Here is a 15,790-nt window from a genome sequence, read left to right as displayed (position 1 = left end):
AAAAACAAAACAAAACTATAAATCACCTTTTTAAGTCTGGCAGTGGGGACCTAGTCACCTAAACGATGACTAGGGTACTATAGCATTTGGAACATACATTTGTATTCCTGACACTAATTATTGCAATACCACCTGACCAGGATAGGATGTTCTTTTTTCTAATTCTGAAGAGTTGCATTTTTTTTAATCTTTTTTTTTTTTTTTTTTTTTTTACACAAAAACCTAAAGCTTGCACGCAAATATTAAGAAAATGTGCTGCTCTCTTAAATTATTATTATTTTGGATTTCCTTTTTAACTTCTTTATCTTGTTGTTTATTTCCCAGGCCTGATATCTGGTAATTATGAAGGTCCGTTTACCTAATCTGATTAGTTTTTTCCTTCAGTACACTGTTTTCCTTCTATTGTAGGAAAAATGACTTTGCAAAACAATTAATTTCTCTTTCTCCTTTAGCCTCTCATTTTGTCTGCCAGAGTTCATTTGTTTTTTTGGCACAGTAGCAAAAGGGTTAAATTATTTGAGCCTTGGTTCAGAAAACTTTGTTGGCATGGGTGGCATTTCTTAATATAAACCCTGTTGCCAGCCCTAACCCAGCATGCTCCCTTTAAAAAAATAAATAAAAAATAAAAAAAATATATATTGGTTGCTTTTTTTTAAATTATATTTATAAATAAAATATTGGTCACTTGTTTATTACACTTTACATTGTTCTACTGATCTTTAATATTTTTACGTTTGCTTAGAGTAATAAGTTACATATTACATATGCATACATATCAAGCAAACCTATGTTCAGCAAAGAGTGTTGACTATATCAATGGAAAAGAACCTACAATAAAATAAAGCAATTAGGAAAGACAATCGAATAAGTCACTCATATATTTTGAGTTAAAAAGACAGAGAGAAATATTGAGAAACCATATAAACTATTGATTAGAATGTTTATATATGTTTCACGAAAGTAGAACAATTTTAGGGCTGTACAATGGGAAACCTAACCTTTTATTAATAGACATGTTTTAAAGGGACTACGGCTTATTGTACTTGTTCTGGTGAGTAGAATCTTTCCCTTCAGTTTTTTGCAGTAAACACTATCTTTTTAGAGAAAATGCATTGTTTACATTACAGCTTAGGGATAACTGCACTGACCACTCCTCAGATGGCTAATAGAGGTGCTTCCTGGGGGCAGTGCTGCACAGTGTGCACATGTTGCCAACAGAGAGCTTATTTTTGCTTCAATTTATTCTATTAGTTTATATGGAGAATTCTGATGATGTGGGCTTGGTAGCACGCATTTATGACCATCATCTGTAACCAATCCCTACACACTATACTTCCAGGATATCCTTGTTGTCTTGCCCAGTCATGTTTTCTGATCACCTGAGAGAGCTTTCAGTGGTTATTGATTTTCTGGTATCCGACCCCGGCTTGTTTGACATTTCCTGTATTCTGTTATCCTGCCCTTGGCCTAATTCTATGTTACGCTTTGACCTAGGTTTGTTTACGTTTGCTCCTAGTCTGGTTACAGACATTTTCTATATACGTCACGAACACAAGCTTGTCCACTCGAAGGACTGATACGTGCTTCTGTCCTGTTTATACCTGAGTCTACGTGTTGGGGTTAGGTCAGTCCTGACATTTTAACAGAATAAACAACTCAAATTCTTGATTATTACAAATCTAAAAAATACCACTGCTTCTATATCTCCAATTAAAATTATAAGGCAATTCACCAAACCTGGAAATCTTGGCAAATTCTTATGGAATTTTTAATTTTAGCTTGAAATAACTGGGGAAAATATCCAGATTTACTATTTTGGCCTTGGATGTAAGGCTACCACCTACATTCCCAGTTTAATTGATGGACTTGCAGGATTATTGACTCACGTCTGAATTTTAATATTCTGAAATCCATGAGGATACATAGCTCGTCTATTTTAGCCTACATTTTTCCATTTGGATTTTAATTAGCGGCAATTCAGACTTTAGTGGATAACCCCGGGTGTTAATTTTCAATACAGTTCCTTCAACTATAGATAAATAATAATGCTAGAGAAATGGGCACATCACATTTTTATTTCTTCCACCTTTTGTTTGTTCCCTAATGTATGTTATTAAGACCATTGTTTATATATTACACGTGTGTTTCTCATAAACGTTTGTAGCTAACATAGGCCAGGAACATTAAATTACAGGACCCACAGCTCAGATTCACAAAAGCTTTATTTAATCATTGGTTGTACAGTGTATTATTTTATTTTTGTTCTTTTCCATATTTTAGACTGCTTTGATTGTACGGTTGTCCAAGTGTCGGTTTACATTTGTTGGACAGAATTCCTGTGTGTGATTAACGAGCCCCTGTATGGAAAATGTGATATGGGTTCTATGCTGTAACCATTTCGGTAACAGAGTGTTGGACAAAGTCTAGACGAGGACCGCGTAGCTTACTGCTTTGGTTTGGAAAGGCTTAGAACCCTTCCCATCTGAAGTGATCACTAGCAAATACAAATAAGCCATGCGCTATAAAGCAATATAGCAATCAGACTTTACTTCCTAAATTGTATACGTAGCATATAATATGGTTAACCGTTAACAATGTGCAAGTTCTTACTTGACGTAGCACATGATCAGTAAAGAACAATTGAGATGTAATTCTAACTGTTAATCTTTAAAAGGGACGTTTGTGCCCTTTTTGTAATGCAGTTATATGAAATAATTTATGTCAAGCAAACTGGGTAATTCTGTGCCAGCAATAACTAGCCTTAACAGGCCGGATGTTTAAAAGCAATTTAATCCTTGATGTTTATTCGGACATTTAAAGGCATGGTTATTTATATCTCATCCATTTTTCCCCACTGTCACTTTAATGATGATCTGTCACTTTTTGTCATGCATGCTGGGCTAGTAATCTAAATGCCCTAGCAGGACCTGGTTGCCCCCCTTTTTGTTTGATGTGGTGTAATACTGCATTCTGGCCATGATAGAATAAAAGGTTTTCAAAGATCTTTTCAAAGCAAGGTTTTTGCTTTTTCCTTTTGAGATGTATAAGATTTCTGGTGGAGTCATGAACGTCACTTATGGGTTCCATATGTTCAACAATGAGGCATCTCCTTTTTTTCTTCATCGAAATTCTTTGATTTCTTAATCTAAATTCAGTGGGGTAAAGACCCTCCTAAATACCACTATTGATGCATGACTGCTGACTACCGCAGGTACACACCCCACCCGTTGCCCAGTAACACACGTCAGACCTTGTTATGTGGGTAAGGGCAACGGCCACAGCTTTATTGAAAATTATTGCCAAGAAGTATTCACCACTATCGGCTGTTGAGGTGGTTCACCAACAGACAGGTCTATCCCATTAAACCATGAGTCCGGAGCAGCCTCCCTCCGCCATCAGCTCCCGGCAGGCCATGACTCCCCAAGCCTCCTCGGCACCTTTTTCCGCTGCGCTGGCCAGGACTCCCGCATGCTGTGACAAAACAAGAAGAGACATAAAAACCAAAGCACACACAACATCGACCATCAATTATTGCTAACCCCTAGGGAGGGAGGGAGAGTCAGGATCCCTGCACTTTTCCAAGCTGACTGGTAAGTTCCCACCCAGCTGTCCCATACATATATCCAGTACCCATATTGTTCTAATGATTCCTTATCAGTCCAGGGAGGGTCTTTCTCACTACTCCCTATGCAATATAACAGATGAGGCCTGTCAGACTTAGAAGTTCCTATTTGTCTAAAACTACTGGGCTATTTAGTAAAATCTGTAGGCCATTCCATGCCTCCTAAAGGTGCAGCTTTGGCTTAAAAACCTCTATAACATTTGTTATAATAGGAGTCCAGTTGACCTTCACATGGATGCAAAATATAGAAGGCAATCAATAATACCAGCACCGGTACTACCAATTGAGCAAAATTATGTTCCACTTTAAAATAATACAACCTTTTGGATTGTGAAGCTAATGTTGAAGAAACCAACCATATGGTAATTTGAAGTTTGTTGCCAGTCACAACTAATATGATTGAGAATTTGTTTATTTTTTTATGGTTGGCATAGGATTGTTTTTATTTAGGAGAACCGACAGACAGTGATATATATTTAGCTTCATTTTTGCAAATGTCAACGGATAGGGCATTTTCCGATCGTCTGGTATTTTGTTACAGGCAAATAGACATCGTTTACACCAGAGACTTTGCATTGAGAATGTGCATTGACCGAGATCCGGAATATTTTTGTTAGTTTTAACATTTGCATTTCTCAATCGCTGTGCAGATTTGAATATTTCTTATTATATTTTATGTGGATTTGAATGCTAAGTGATAAAGATAAAGTAGTGAATGGTCTGTACAATATGCATAAAAGTACAGTGTGTTTCTGCGGGTTTTATTGCTTGGGTGAGGCTGCAGTGTTAAGGTGAGATAGCTGTCATCGTCAGGTGTTTGTATTGAAATCTGCTGATAAAATGTGTCTTAATTTGAATTTGTTTTTTGCCTACCAACACAAATGGACAAAGAGGGACACTTTAATTTTAGGTGTGTGAGTACAGTCGGGGGTGGGGGGGGGGGCAGGGGGTGTAAGGTTGGAGTGGTCAGAGGTGGGCTGTTCTGAGAAATTTTAGGGCACTTACTAACAACAAATAATACAACTAAAATGTAATTTAGAACATGAACAATGTATCTTGTTTACACAAACTGATTTCTAAAGACGTGACTTGTAGATTTAAAAACACATCACTGTGAGTATTTTTTTTTGTTGCTGTGGAGCTCTGTTATACACGCAGACGAACCAACAATATGAAGCTCCTAGATTTGAGGGACATTAGGATATTAAAGGAGGACATATAGACTTAAGCCCAAAATAGGGACTGTCTCTCCTATATAGAGACACTTGGGTGGTATGTTTGTGACTGATTTGAAATTGAGGTCTCATTTGATATGTACTCTATGGTAAAACTCTATGAATACCTTTTGCTTCTTAATGGAATACTCCAAGCACCATACCGCAGCTAGCTGTAATGAATATGGTGCTAGGAGTCCATTGGTAAGTCGTCAAACTGTTTTAGTATGGTTAGACAACTTACCTGGGTTATACCCAGAGAGGGTTCTGTTGATATTCTCAGACAGGTTGTGTGGCCCTGCATAGCCCTGCTTAGCTTTGTAGAAATAACTGGATTATCTTAAAGGAGAAGACAGAAAGATTTGCAATGGCCACCAAAGAGGAGCCATATAAGTTGGCAAACTATATTAAAACGGTTTAAAATTTAACTTCAATTCCTTTCTCATTGTCCAGAAGAGGAACACCAAAGGTAGATCCCCAAATAACACCGCATGATTGAGTTATAAAAACATACTTGTAAGTGTATGGCCCGTTACAGAAAGGTTCTGTTTATTTATGAATTGATTGATTGGCCGGCTTTCATTGCTTCCATAGAACCTATGTGCACTGGACTGATCCAAAACCTTTTAAGTCACTGCTTGTCTCCAATGATGCATAACGTGGCAGAGATGCTCCCATTCCTTCCCAGTGCAGTGCTCAGTAAATTGTACCTTAGTAGTTATACATTTTGCAGCTCAGATTTATCTATGTAAACATCAGGTCAACTCACATTTATTCCAGCACCGCTGCTGCTCCGATCCGCCTCCTTTGAAGTCATCACTATTGATGACTTGCGTTCAATCAGATACTTCTCATAGAGAAGCATTGGGGGACAGGGAGCATGTGCAACAGTCCCCACAATCCACCAACAATACTCATAGAAAACCTTTGAAATAAATGCGTCTCTCTGAAAAGCACCCAGTTCTGATTTGAGCTAAACTTCAAAGTGAGTGAGGCAGGAAACCTTTCTGTCTGCTTGACATCCGGAAGGTGTTACTAAAGGTATTTGTAATAGTGTCAATTTCTTTTTTAAATCTGCCCTTTTATAAGATGAGCTTACTGTGTCCCTATAATAAAGCCAATACTATAACTTTTGTGTTTTGGTATGAGTGTGGAATAACTCCCAGAGTTTTTGATGTTTCATAAAATGAATGTGCTCTGTTTAATACGCACAAATTGAATTCACTCCGTGCTCCGGACAAAGATATTATTAAATATTTTTGATATCTACACTTTATTATAGTGTCATAAATAGCCATTTGTACGGTTCATAATGTTCTCACTCTCTCTTTTTTAAAAATCTTATCTTGTTTTTATGCTTTGCTATCATTTTTTTATTTTTTTATTATCATTGTACTTTTTTTTGCTTTTTTTTATAGTGTGTGTTAAACAGGAAGCTGTTCATTAGATGTGAATTGCCATGCAACATAACAGGAGGGATGGGCCAGGGATCAGTGACACATAGTTTTACTCTCTTCATCACACCTAGATACCAATGTGCAAGAGGCCCTGTGGCCCACAGATGTGTGGATGAGGTTGTCCTTTATAAGTAAATAATAGAATTCAGTCTAGACATTGTGAGTGAAGTTGCCAGCAGATGTAAAGATCACATAATATACTTACTTGATCTGAAGCTTCTTCATAAATTGTACAGTGGGTTGCTTCAAAATGCTCCTACATACATAAAACTTAAACGATGTGAACAGACTTGGTTCATGGGATTTTATATTTGGTTCGGGAAGCGAACAGCCGCACGAACCGCAGACCACCCTGGAGCTTGTTAAGCCTAATTGCTACTTTGTAGCAATTTCCACCGCAGTGTTCTAAGTGTTTGTCTGGGTGGCCGCAATTCCTATGGACGACCACGAGGTGGCAGCCATCTTGTTCGCATGAAAGCAGGCAGCAGTGTTTGGGCATGTATCTTATGGGACTGAAAACGGACACAAACACTCCCGAACACAGCTGGACTCCCAGCATCGCCCGCGTTCTGTTCTACAACACTTAGAAAGGCGCTGTTCAGTGGAAACATTCCCACGAACAAGGGGATCAAGCTCCAGGGTAAGACTATTGACTCTGTTCAGTAGTTTTAGTTTTTTTTAACCCCTTAAGGACCAAACTTCTGGAATAAAAGGGAATCATGACATGTCACACATGTCATGTGTCCTTAAGGGGTTAAACTACCTAACTAGACCGTCCGCAAGCCCCGATTCTCTGGAACTGTTTTTGGCATGGGACCATGCAGACGGTCGGTCAAATTATGACCTCTGAACATCTGAACTGATCTGGGGGATTTTTGGATATGTTGGTCACCCAGATCAGGGCTATCAGGGGATGTAAGTTTTGTGGGGATTTTGTATGTTTTTAGGTATTTTAAAAAAATGTTTTTTGGTTTTTTTTGCCTGGGCATAATTGAGTTTAATACAGTGCTTGACTCAATTATCTCCCAGGTATAGGGGAGAGATTGACCTATTTTGTATGGGAGTGTCCTGGACCTGAGAGCCAATGTAATTGTGTATATGTTTTTACTGTATATGAATATACACACAAAGGAAACAGCGCTAAAATAAACCTATACTTTAAATGGGGAGAGTAGGAGGCAGCAAACATAAAAATAGGGTTCTCCTCTCTTTACATATGGATCCAAAGAAGCCGTCTCCATTTGGTCCATACTGAGAATATTCCCCTACACAGGCTGTTGGCGGTCCATCAGGCATAACTAAGGACTTTGTTTTGGTATCTCTCTTTTTTAAAGGTTTTTTCTTAAGATTTACCATTATATTTTGGACTTTGTTCACAACTAGCTGTACTATAGTCAGCTCTAGCGCAACCTTTATTTGTCTTGTCTTTTGTACTATGTTTTTACTGTTGTCGACTCTCAGGTCCAGGGGGGGAGTGCCCCTTGCATGGAGACCTGCATATAAGGCTAGTTGTGGCTACCATTAAACATATTCATTTTACCCTTCATGATGTCTAGGCTCATGTTTGGGGGGATTGGAGAGCTATATTCACTCTGGGGATCGCTATAATCACTATACTCCCTTGTAAGAGCAGCCTGCTTCGCTCTCGGGAGTAGGAGAGGTCTACCCACTGGAAGCTGGATCCTGGTCTTGGGCCCAGGGTGGGTGGAGGACAGCGAGACCCCAACCCTGCTGCGGTAGTTTGTGGGGTTTACGTTGGTTATGGTGTTCCAGTGTGGTGCTTATGGTACTCAAGGATTACTAGGAAGCAGCGATTGGCAGAGGTACCCAGTCGGGGTGTCAGGAAGTCAGTCACCCTCTCCCCCTCAAAAAAACGGCTTAAACCAACCTCTTTTCCCTCAGCCCGATCCTCCTTAACTGACGTCACTCACCCTCCCTGAGGGGGGACAAGGATGGCGTAGGGAAGGTACCACCATTGGCTGATTGGTGTTGGCCTAATGTGCAGGCTGGCACCAGACACCAGTTTTACACAGAATTGGTATTAGCCAACCCAGAATTCTCTTTTGGGCTGGCTGATGACGTTGGCAGAGTTGAAACACTGTGCACACAGATCTTGGGTTTCCAGCTTTGGTCCATGAGCTGTTGTGACACTTCATTTCCCATAAACCTCTCTGACATTGACCAAGATATAAATGTACTCGTATACCTGTGATGAACTTCTTCACTTCAAACTCTGTGTACAGCTACAGAGCTCACGTGCATAAAATCTGTTTGCGTTATAACATTTAGCTATGTTCATGAACTCTCTGGTACCCGTTGCTAGGAGTCTGCAGATGTGATGGATTTGCCTCGTGCAATTCCAGCAATGTAAACAGAAAATTAAAAATGAAAAAATGTGAAACAACATCTAAGATGTAGAGAGTTAAATGGACCTTCAAGTCTCTAAATGACTCACTATCAGAAGAGAGGGCATAGTTTGAGGTAAACAACAAACCCACAATTTAACGTCCTCTTAACAGGCTGCCCTGTGATTACTAGAATCTTAAAAGATAGGTAAATGATTTTTTTATCAATGTTAGTGTTAAATTGTCCTTCAAGGTGTTCTATGGTTTGAACCCGCATGGCCTTAGCCAGTCTCCTATCTAGGGTACGGGCACACCTGGTTTACAAGATAATATTTAGCTTGCTGAGACACAATGTTAAGTAATAGATTTAAAAAAAATTGTTTTAGGCTTTGCCCAGAGTTGTCGTGTTCTGCCCTCTAAGGCCCTATCTTCCCAGAGGCTTGGCATTTCTCCACTTAACATTTAATCAAACAATAATTTATCCTCACAAAGTATACATTAACTACTTAAGCACACAATTAGATGACCGATATAAAGGTGTGTTAATCGGTCAGATGTGCTTCTGTGCTGCTTAATGTTGCAATCATTATAGAAATCTATTAATAAACTAATGTTAATTACGGGTTGTGTGGTTTGATAAAGGCTTAGTGGAGCCCTATACTCTTGACTTTGAATAGAGCACAGAGTGTCTCGCCTTTTCTTGTGATAGGTCAGTAGCTTGATGTCTCCAAGAATTGAGGCCGCTAAGGAACTTAAAAAGATTGCTGTTTATCATTCTTTAACTTGCAATACTTTTGATTATGGTTTTAGTAATCAGTATAATTAATAGCGGTGCAGATGCACCGGTTAATATGTCTTGTGTTGTTCATCAGAGGTTGTTTTTACCCAACTTTAAGACCAATGCGATTATGTCCTGATATGTAAAACCATAGAATTTCTTTTTTCCCATGACTGTACATGTGCCTCAATAAAAATTGATTGACACTTTATTTTTTTTTACAAAGTCCAGATTAGTCTTTCTTAATGTTGTTTAATAATACACCTGGACCACGCAGTCACTGGATATGTTTGTGTCTCTTGGTGATGTACATGTTTCTGTTTGCGATGTGATGGTAAGACTTTCTTGCTTTTAAAGTTGGTTTAAAAAGTGTTTACAGCAATGAAAGCTACATCAGGGATTTCAATAAATACTATACAGCAAAACCTTGTATATCAAAGGGTTAAGGGCCAGCTGGACTGCAGTGTGTGAATTGTGATGGAAGGGGCAACCAGACATGAAACTGAAAAGGCCTGTACGCAGTCTTGCAGTGAGTTCCACACTGTCAACTGACACAGTTCATTATTTAAAAATATTAACATTTAAAACATTTTTATGTAAACAAAAATGTAGAGCTCCTATTTGACAGATCCATTGTAAAAAAATTATATTTTTTTTAAATTAAAAAAAAAAAACAACTGCGTTACTAATAGTGTTTGTCTGTTAGAAAATCCATGATAATTAATTGGGTTCAGTCACTGTTCAGATCAGGTGTGAACTATCCAGGATAAGTAGAATGAATGATGGAAGCTTGTGCCCGTTGCACGGGCATGATGCTCTTTAAGACAAGTCTGAATACTCCATGATCCCAACTTTGGCAGGATATCTCAAGTAGTAAGAAAGGCAGGTTGCCAGGCTACTGGTTCACCGTTCTGTTAAACAGCTGTGTTTAATAGAGAGTAGATGTTAAAGTTGAAAGCAGGGTTTGGAAAATCCTCCTGCACTAGTGGGAAGAATACATCTCATAATAGGAAAACCAAAAGGTATCTTGGCCATTCAGCCACCCATAAGAACCTGGACTATATTGTTTCCAGTGCTGTTAACGCTATGATTGCCCGAAGGGCTAAATGTTCTATAATTAGTTTTTTAGAAGAGATCAGAACTGTACAAAGACAGACAAACAAACACTATCGCCATAAATGATCCTATCAAAAAAAGTGCCACAAATGACCATTTCCTGATGTCTGCAGATCATTTCAGCATGAAATAAGGGATAGTCAAACGTATGTTGTTTTTATTTTAATGTGTTTATAGAGGAGAGGCTGACATATCGTAAAGGAAAAATATAGTGTTATGAATACAAAACTGTATTCCTAACAATATAGTGCCCTCTGCCCACCACCCTGCTCCCCTCCCCATCGCGTGGCACATAAAGGGTTTCTCGGTACTGGGTCGTGCTCCACCTCCTCCATCATCAGCTGATGGGTGGCTCATAATGCGCATGGGTACACAGCTAGGGACATTTTTTGCTGATTTGATGTATGTCTTTACGGAGCTCTTAGTATATATCTGAAAATACTCTGAACATTGGTCTTTCTCTGCCTTACCTGATGCCTGTATTAAGATGTAGTGTGCCTGGTTTCTGAATGGACATCTAATTCCTGACATCTGTGGTTGCCAAGGGGTTAAGAAAAAAAAACCCAAAAAAAAAAACCCGGAACAAACAGCATGTCAAACATATTGTAATAGATAAAGAGGCTGAGCAAATAGGCAACAAGTGGACTTTGAGGTTCTGAACAAGAACAGTGTTTGTGAATGATTCCGATGTCTCTCAGCAACTGGTGCCTGCCAGCCTCTCCATTCTTGGAACACTGTGTCACTTGTCGGAAATTAAAATGCTGTCCTATTATTTTTTAATTTTACGCGGTGACAGTCGAAAAACAAAATTCAGTGTGCCATCCCTAACAAAAATACATAATTAATGAAAACTTGATGAAGATAAGGACATAAGCAACAGACAAAAGATAATTATTAAAAATAGAATCTGATTGGGTAAGCGATTTATCCGTATTACACCAAACTGGGCTGATGTTTCTGTCCTTTTTGTGGAAACAATTCTACAATTGACTGTCCATACAATAAAATGGGCTGCTTACTGGGCTTAGTGATAACATTTCATTGAGTTTTGGTACCATATAGAGGAGGGATGCCACCATATAAGGAAGTATTTAGAACTAAAGTTTGATCATGTGATTTCTCATGGGAGTCTCAACACTTACATTGCCAAACGCTATGCTTCCAATCTTTCTCTTAACACATCATAGAGTTGCCTCATAAGCCCCATCATCGATTTGCCTGATAGCCCATCATCGATTTGCCTGATAGCCCCATCATCGATTTGCCTGATAGCCCCATCATTGATTTTCCTGATGGCCCAAGTCATTGGTTTGCCCGGTAGCCCCAGTCATTGGTTTGCTGATAGTCCCAGTCATTGGTTTGTCCGACAGCCCCCGTCATTGAATTGGCAGACAGACACTGTCATTGATTTGCCCGACATCCCCCGTCATTGAGTTGCCCAATATCCCCAGGCATCTTTCACGTTCCTGTGTTTGTTAGAAAACTCAGAATTGTCTTCCTGCAGTGAGCTTTTCCTGAACTAGTAAGTATCTTGACACCTGTCAGCCAGTCCTATCCTTCCCATTGTTTTCAGCGGGAGCTGAACATCCCATAGGCCTCATTCAGAAGAGGCAACAGTTGCTGCAGCTATAACTATCTGTGTGCACAGACCAGGGGACCTCCTGATACTTTAACCTACACCAGAAGTCCAGAACTCAACATGTCCAATAGTCATTGGTGAGTGAACTATAGCCCTGACAAGTAAACATTTACCCCTTGTAAGTGTGCCATGGATTCGCCCGGCTTGCAGTGGCTAGTAACTTTTAATGTCTGGCTTGTAGCATTGGACTTGAAGTTTGAAGCTCCATACAATGAACATGGATATTTATGGTGTCTGGAGTGTCCCTTTAATTCAGGAATTTGATAAGCTGAACTTAAATTCAACTTTCCTCAATTTGGCGTTTGAAATCTGCAGGATTCCTCAGCAATTCAGGCCCTCACCCGTTCAATGTTTACTCTCGAGAGAGAGACACAGGGTTCAAGTTAACTCCTCGCTATAGATTTGTTACTCGTGTCCATTTACAAAGCCTACTCTGTTTGGCAATTCCTATCCATATCTTGGTGAATTATAAATTGGATTTTTATCTGCCAAGTTCTAAACACACAGAGCCAGAGCCCCAGTTTAAGCAAAGCAGAATTGCCTCTTTTGCCTTAAAATGTCAATAAATCAAAATACACGAATCAATGGAGGTTCAGTGTTTGAAAGAGTAAAAAAAATGTACTCCCCCACAGAGTTAATTCAAAAGTGAGATTGTTTTTATTGTATGCAATTTAATATTGTTCCCCCTTAAAAAAAATAGATGTTTTCTTGTTTTATAATTGCTGAGGGGGAGTGGAGCAACTGCTGAATCTTTCTTCCTGTTCAAAACAATATCAGGGCAAGCTGTTTGTGTGGCAGAAGGTTTGCCATGCGTGTACAAAGGGTGGAGTATCCTGCGTTTAACCTCTTCATTCCCAAAAGAGACAGCAACGCACTACACTCCAAAAACATATCAGCAACCTCTCTTCTAAAACATCCCTTTGTTGAAATTTCGAATAAACTGATTTCCCTCTTATTCACTGCCAAGGACTCAGGCAGAGATTTAACAAACCAAAACAATACAAAACTCAACAAAGACTTCTCAGTCTATTTATCCGTGTTTTTACAAAGGGTTCATATCACTTATTAGTGATCACCTCTAAAGGGTTGCAAAATATATATGATTTGACACAAGTATTTGCCTATCTATATATATTCATTACTTATTAATAAATATATATAGACAAACAAAGGACAATGGTCCATCACTCGGCATGGGTGTGTTTAAAACAACTGTGATATATTAGCAAAGAGAAAGCTTGCAGGTCCTGCAGAAAATACATGCATTAAATATCTATAATTTCACAACATAGTACGAACGTTTCGACCCAGTGCACATTTATAGACCTGAAGCAAATAATTAATCAAAAAAACTCCGCAATACTAACAAGAGTTACCTGTGTTCCATCCCCTGAATGTTTTTTTTTTTTTTTTTTTTTTAAATAAATTAATTTCTTGTTGCCTGCGTGCACTGCTTTGGTTCATACACATCTTAATAAAGACCTGGGAATTAAATTGTTGATATTTAATACGGTTATTTTCTTACCCGCAAGTACTCTCTTCAGTGGAGCTATCTATCACTATCTATCTATCAACCCCACATGCATTTTACCAGGGAATTCTCCGTCTACCTGGTGGGTTTTCAAGTAAATACGATATATCGGATGTCTTGTTCTGTGAAATGCCAGACCACAAAGTCATTGCCATGTATAATCTTAATTTACGTCAGAAGAGAAATGTGTTTAAAAAAGAAAATGCTGAGTTTTGCTCTTTGAGCTTCTACTGACAAGTTATCCAGCTAACAGAAGCTGATAAAGAGAAATGTTCTGGCTCTATATGATAATTGCTTTTTTTGTAATTTTTTTTTTTTTTACATTATGGCTTGTATTCCGTTTTAATATGGAAGACACCAGCCAACAACATTATTATTTATTAAGTACAAACGAATTCTGCAGCGCAGTACAGCAGGAGGACTAACAGACAAGTAGTTACAACAAGACAAGTTGGACGTACAGGATCAGAAGGCGCTGAGGGCCCTGCTTTAACGAGATTACATGAATTGAAGTCCGTTCACTAAAGAGCCATGTACTGTGTATGTGAATTACTTTTTTATTGCTATTTACGGACTTTTAAAAAAAAACAAAAAAAAAAAAACGTCTTTCCACCAGTGTATTTTTTTTAATTTTATTTATCTCTCCGCTTCAAAAATGTTCTGGTTGTTTTGTATTGAACCACCAATATGGACACCAAGTTTCCGCACATACAGAAACAAGACTCAGCTGAGAAGCAAAAGCATCGGGCTCTTCATTCGTGTGCTGAACTCTTTACCAGAAAAATGTATATACTTGTTATCATTTTAATGGTCAGTCTCTCATATCCCCAACAATCACGCAGGGATAACTGGGACTGCATGGGCGGGTCACTGAGGGGCATCACCAGTAATGCAACCCATGTCTCTAGTGACACCCATAAGAGGTGGGCCTAGAAACATCTGGGCTGTCAAGCTGTTTGGCCAACCCCCAGCCTTCAGGGCGATGCAAGAAGCACTACTGAAGTCCTAGTACCACTTGGACTGCACAAGCACATCTAGTGATGCGTTCGCTGTGTTCCCCCCGGGGACAGTTCCTTGATGTCCCCAGATGTTGGGCACCAGGGATCTAATGCTGACCTAACGAGACCTGCCGAAAGCAGGAGTGTTGGGAGGCCTGGTCTTCCTATATTGTACAGGATCTCCTGTGCTGTCCTATCTTCACCACCGTAAAAGAACACAGCTCACACTACATGCAATTTATGTGGGTGATCTATAGGCTCCCACTTATTACGCATTGTTGCTGACTAAAGGACACAGTAAGTAATTCTATCTGGAAAAACAATGTGTGGTGAGATCCATAGACATAAAAGACTGGAAATGGTTAAAGAGAAGTGTTATCAAAATGTACACAATAATGATGAGGTTAGATATATGCTTAATGTAGCTCTCCTTTTTTTTTTTTACTGTATCTAAAATACCTATGAGAGTCGAACAAAGTCAAATGTGTTATTGTCATCTGAAGAAAGGACATGCTTGGTGGCCCAAACTCTTCCGATTGGCCATCAGTTTGTAAACCCCATTTCTGTTTTAGACTGTTTTTAGGAAGATTGAAGTTCTGCACAACTGTAAACATTGGTTTAGAAGAGAGTTCAATTATTTCCATGTGTCTCGATGGCAGAGGTTTCTGCTTGAGTAATTAGAGAGGATCGTTTTCCTAAGAAACCTTGCTCTGATGATGTCATCCAGTGTTTGATGGAGACTTCCTAGCGAGAGTGTCTGTTCTTTTGTCCGATTGCCAACTCTACCTTTAACCCACCATTTGCTAGAAAGGCCCAGGGGATGTAATTCTTTGTCTCACTTAAACTATTCAAGGATTGTTTACACACTGTATCATATGAAATAGGAACCTCTGTGCAATATAATGGCCTAGCTGGTTTTGCCCAAAGCTTGTCCACCTATAAAAATGATTACATTCTTGCTGTTTTTTTATTGCGTAACATGTTGGCAAAAGGCTTTAGTAATTTTCTGTTGTTTCTATGGAAACAGAACTGTTACCAAGTTAGTGTGTCTTATGATACTACCGCCCTATCTCGCTACTGCCATTTGCCG

General features: G+C 39.0%; 1 protein-coding gene across 2 annotated transcripts in view; it reads left to right on the top strand.

The window, feature by feature from the left end:
* The window catches only part of CMIP (c-Maf inducing protein), a 156,872-nt gene that overhangs the window by 29,473 nt on the left and 111,609 nt on the right, over positions 1 to 15,790 (top strand). The window lies entirely within an intron of this gene.

Source organism: Pelobates fuscus, chromosome 12, assembly GCF_036172605.1.
Source record: "Pelobates fuscus isolate aPelFus1 chromosome 12, aPelFus1.pri, whole genome shotgun sequence".
In the NCBI taxonomy this organism is placed as follows: Eukaryota; Metazoa; Chordata; class Amphibia; order Anura; family Pelobatidae; genus Pelobates; species Pelobates fuscus.
This window is presented reverse-complemented; position numbering and strand designations above follow the sequence as displayed.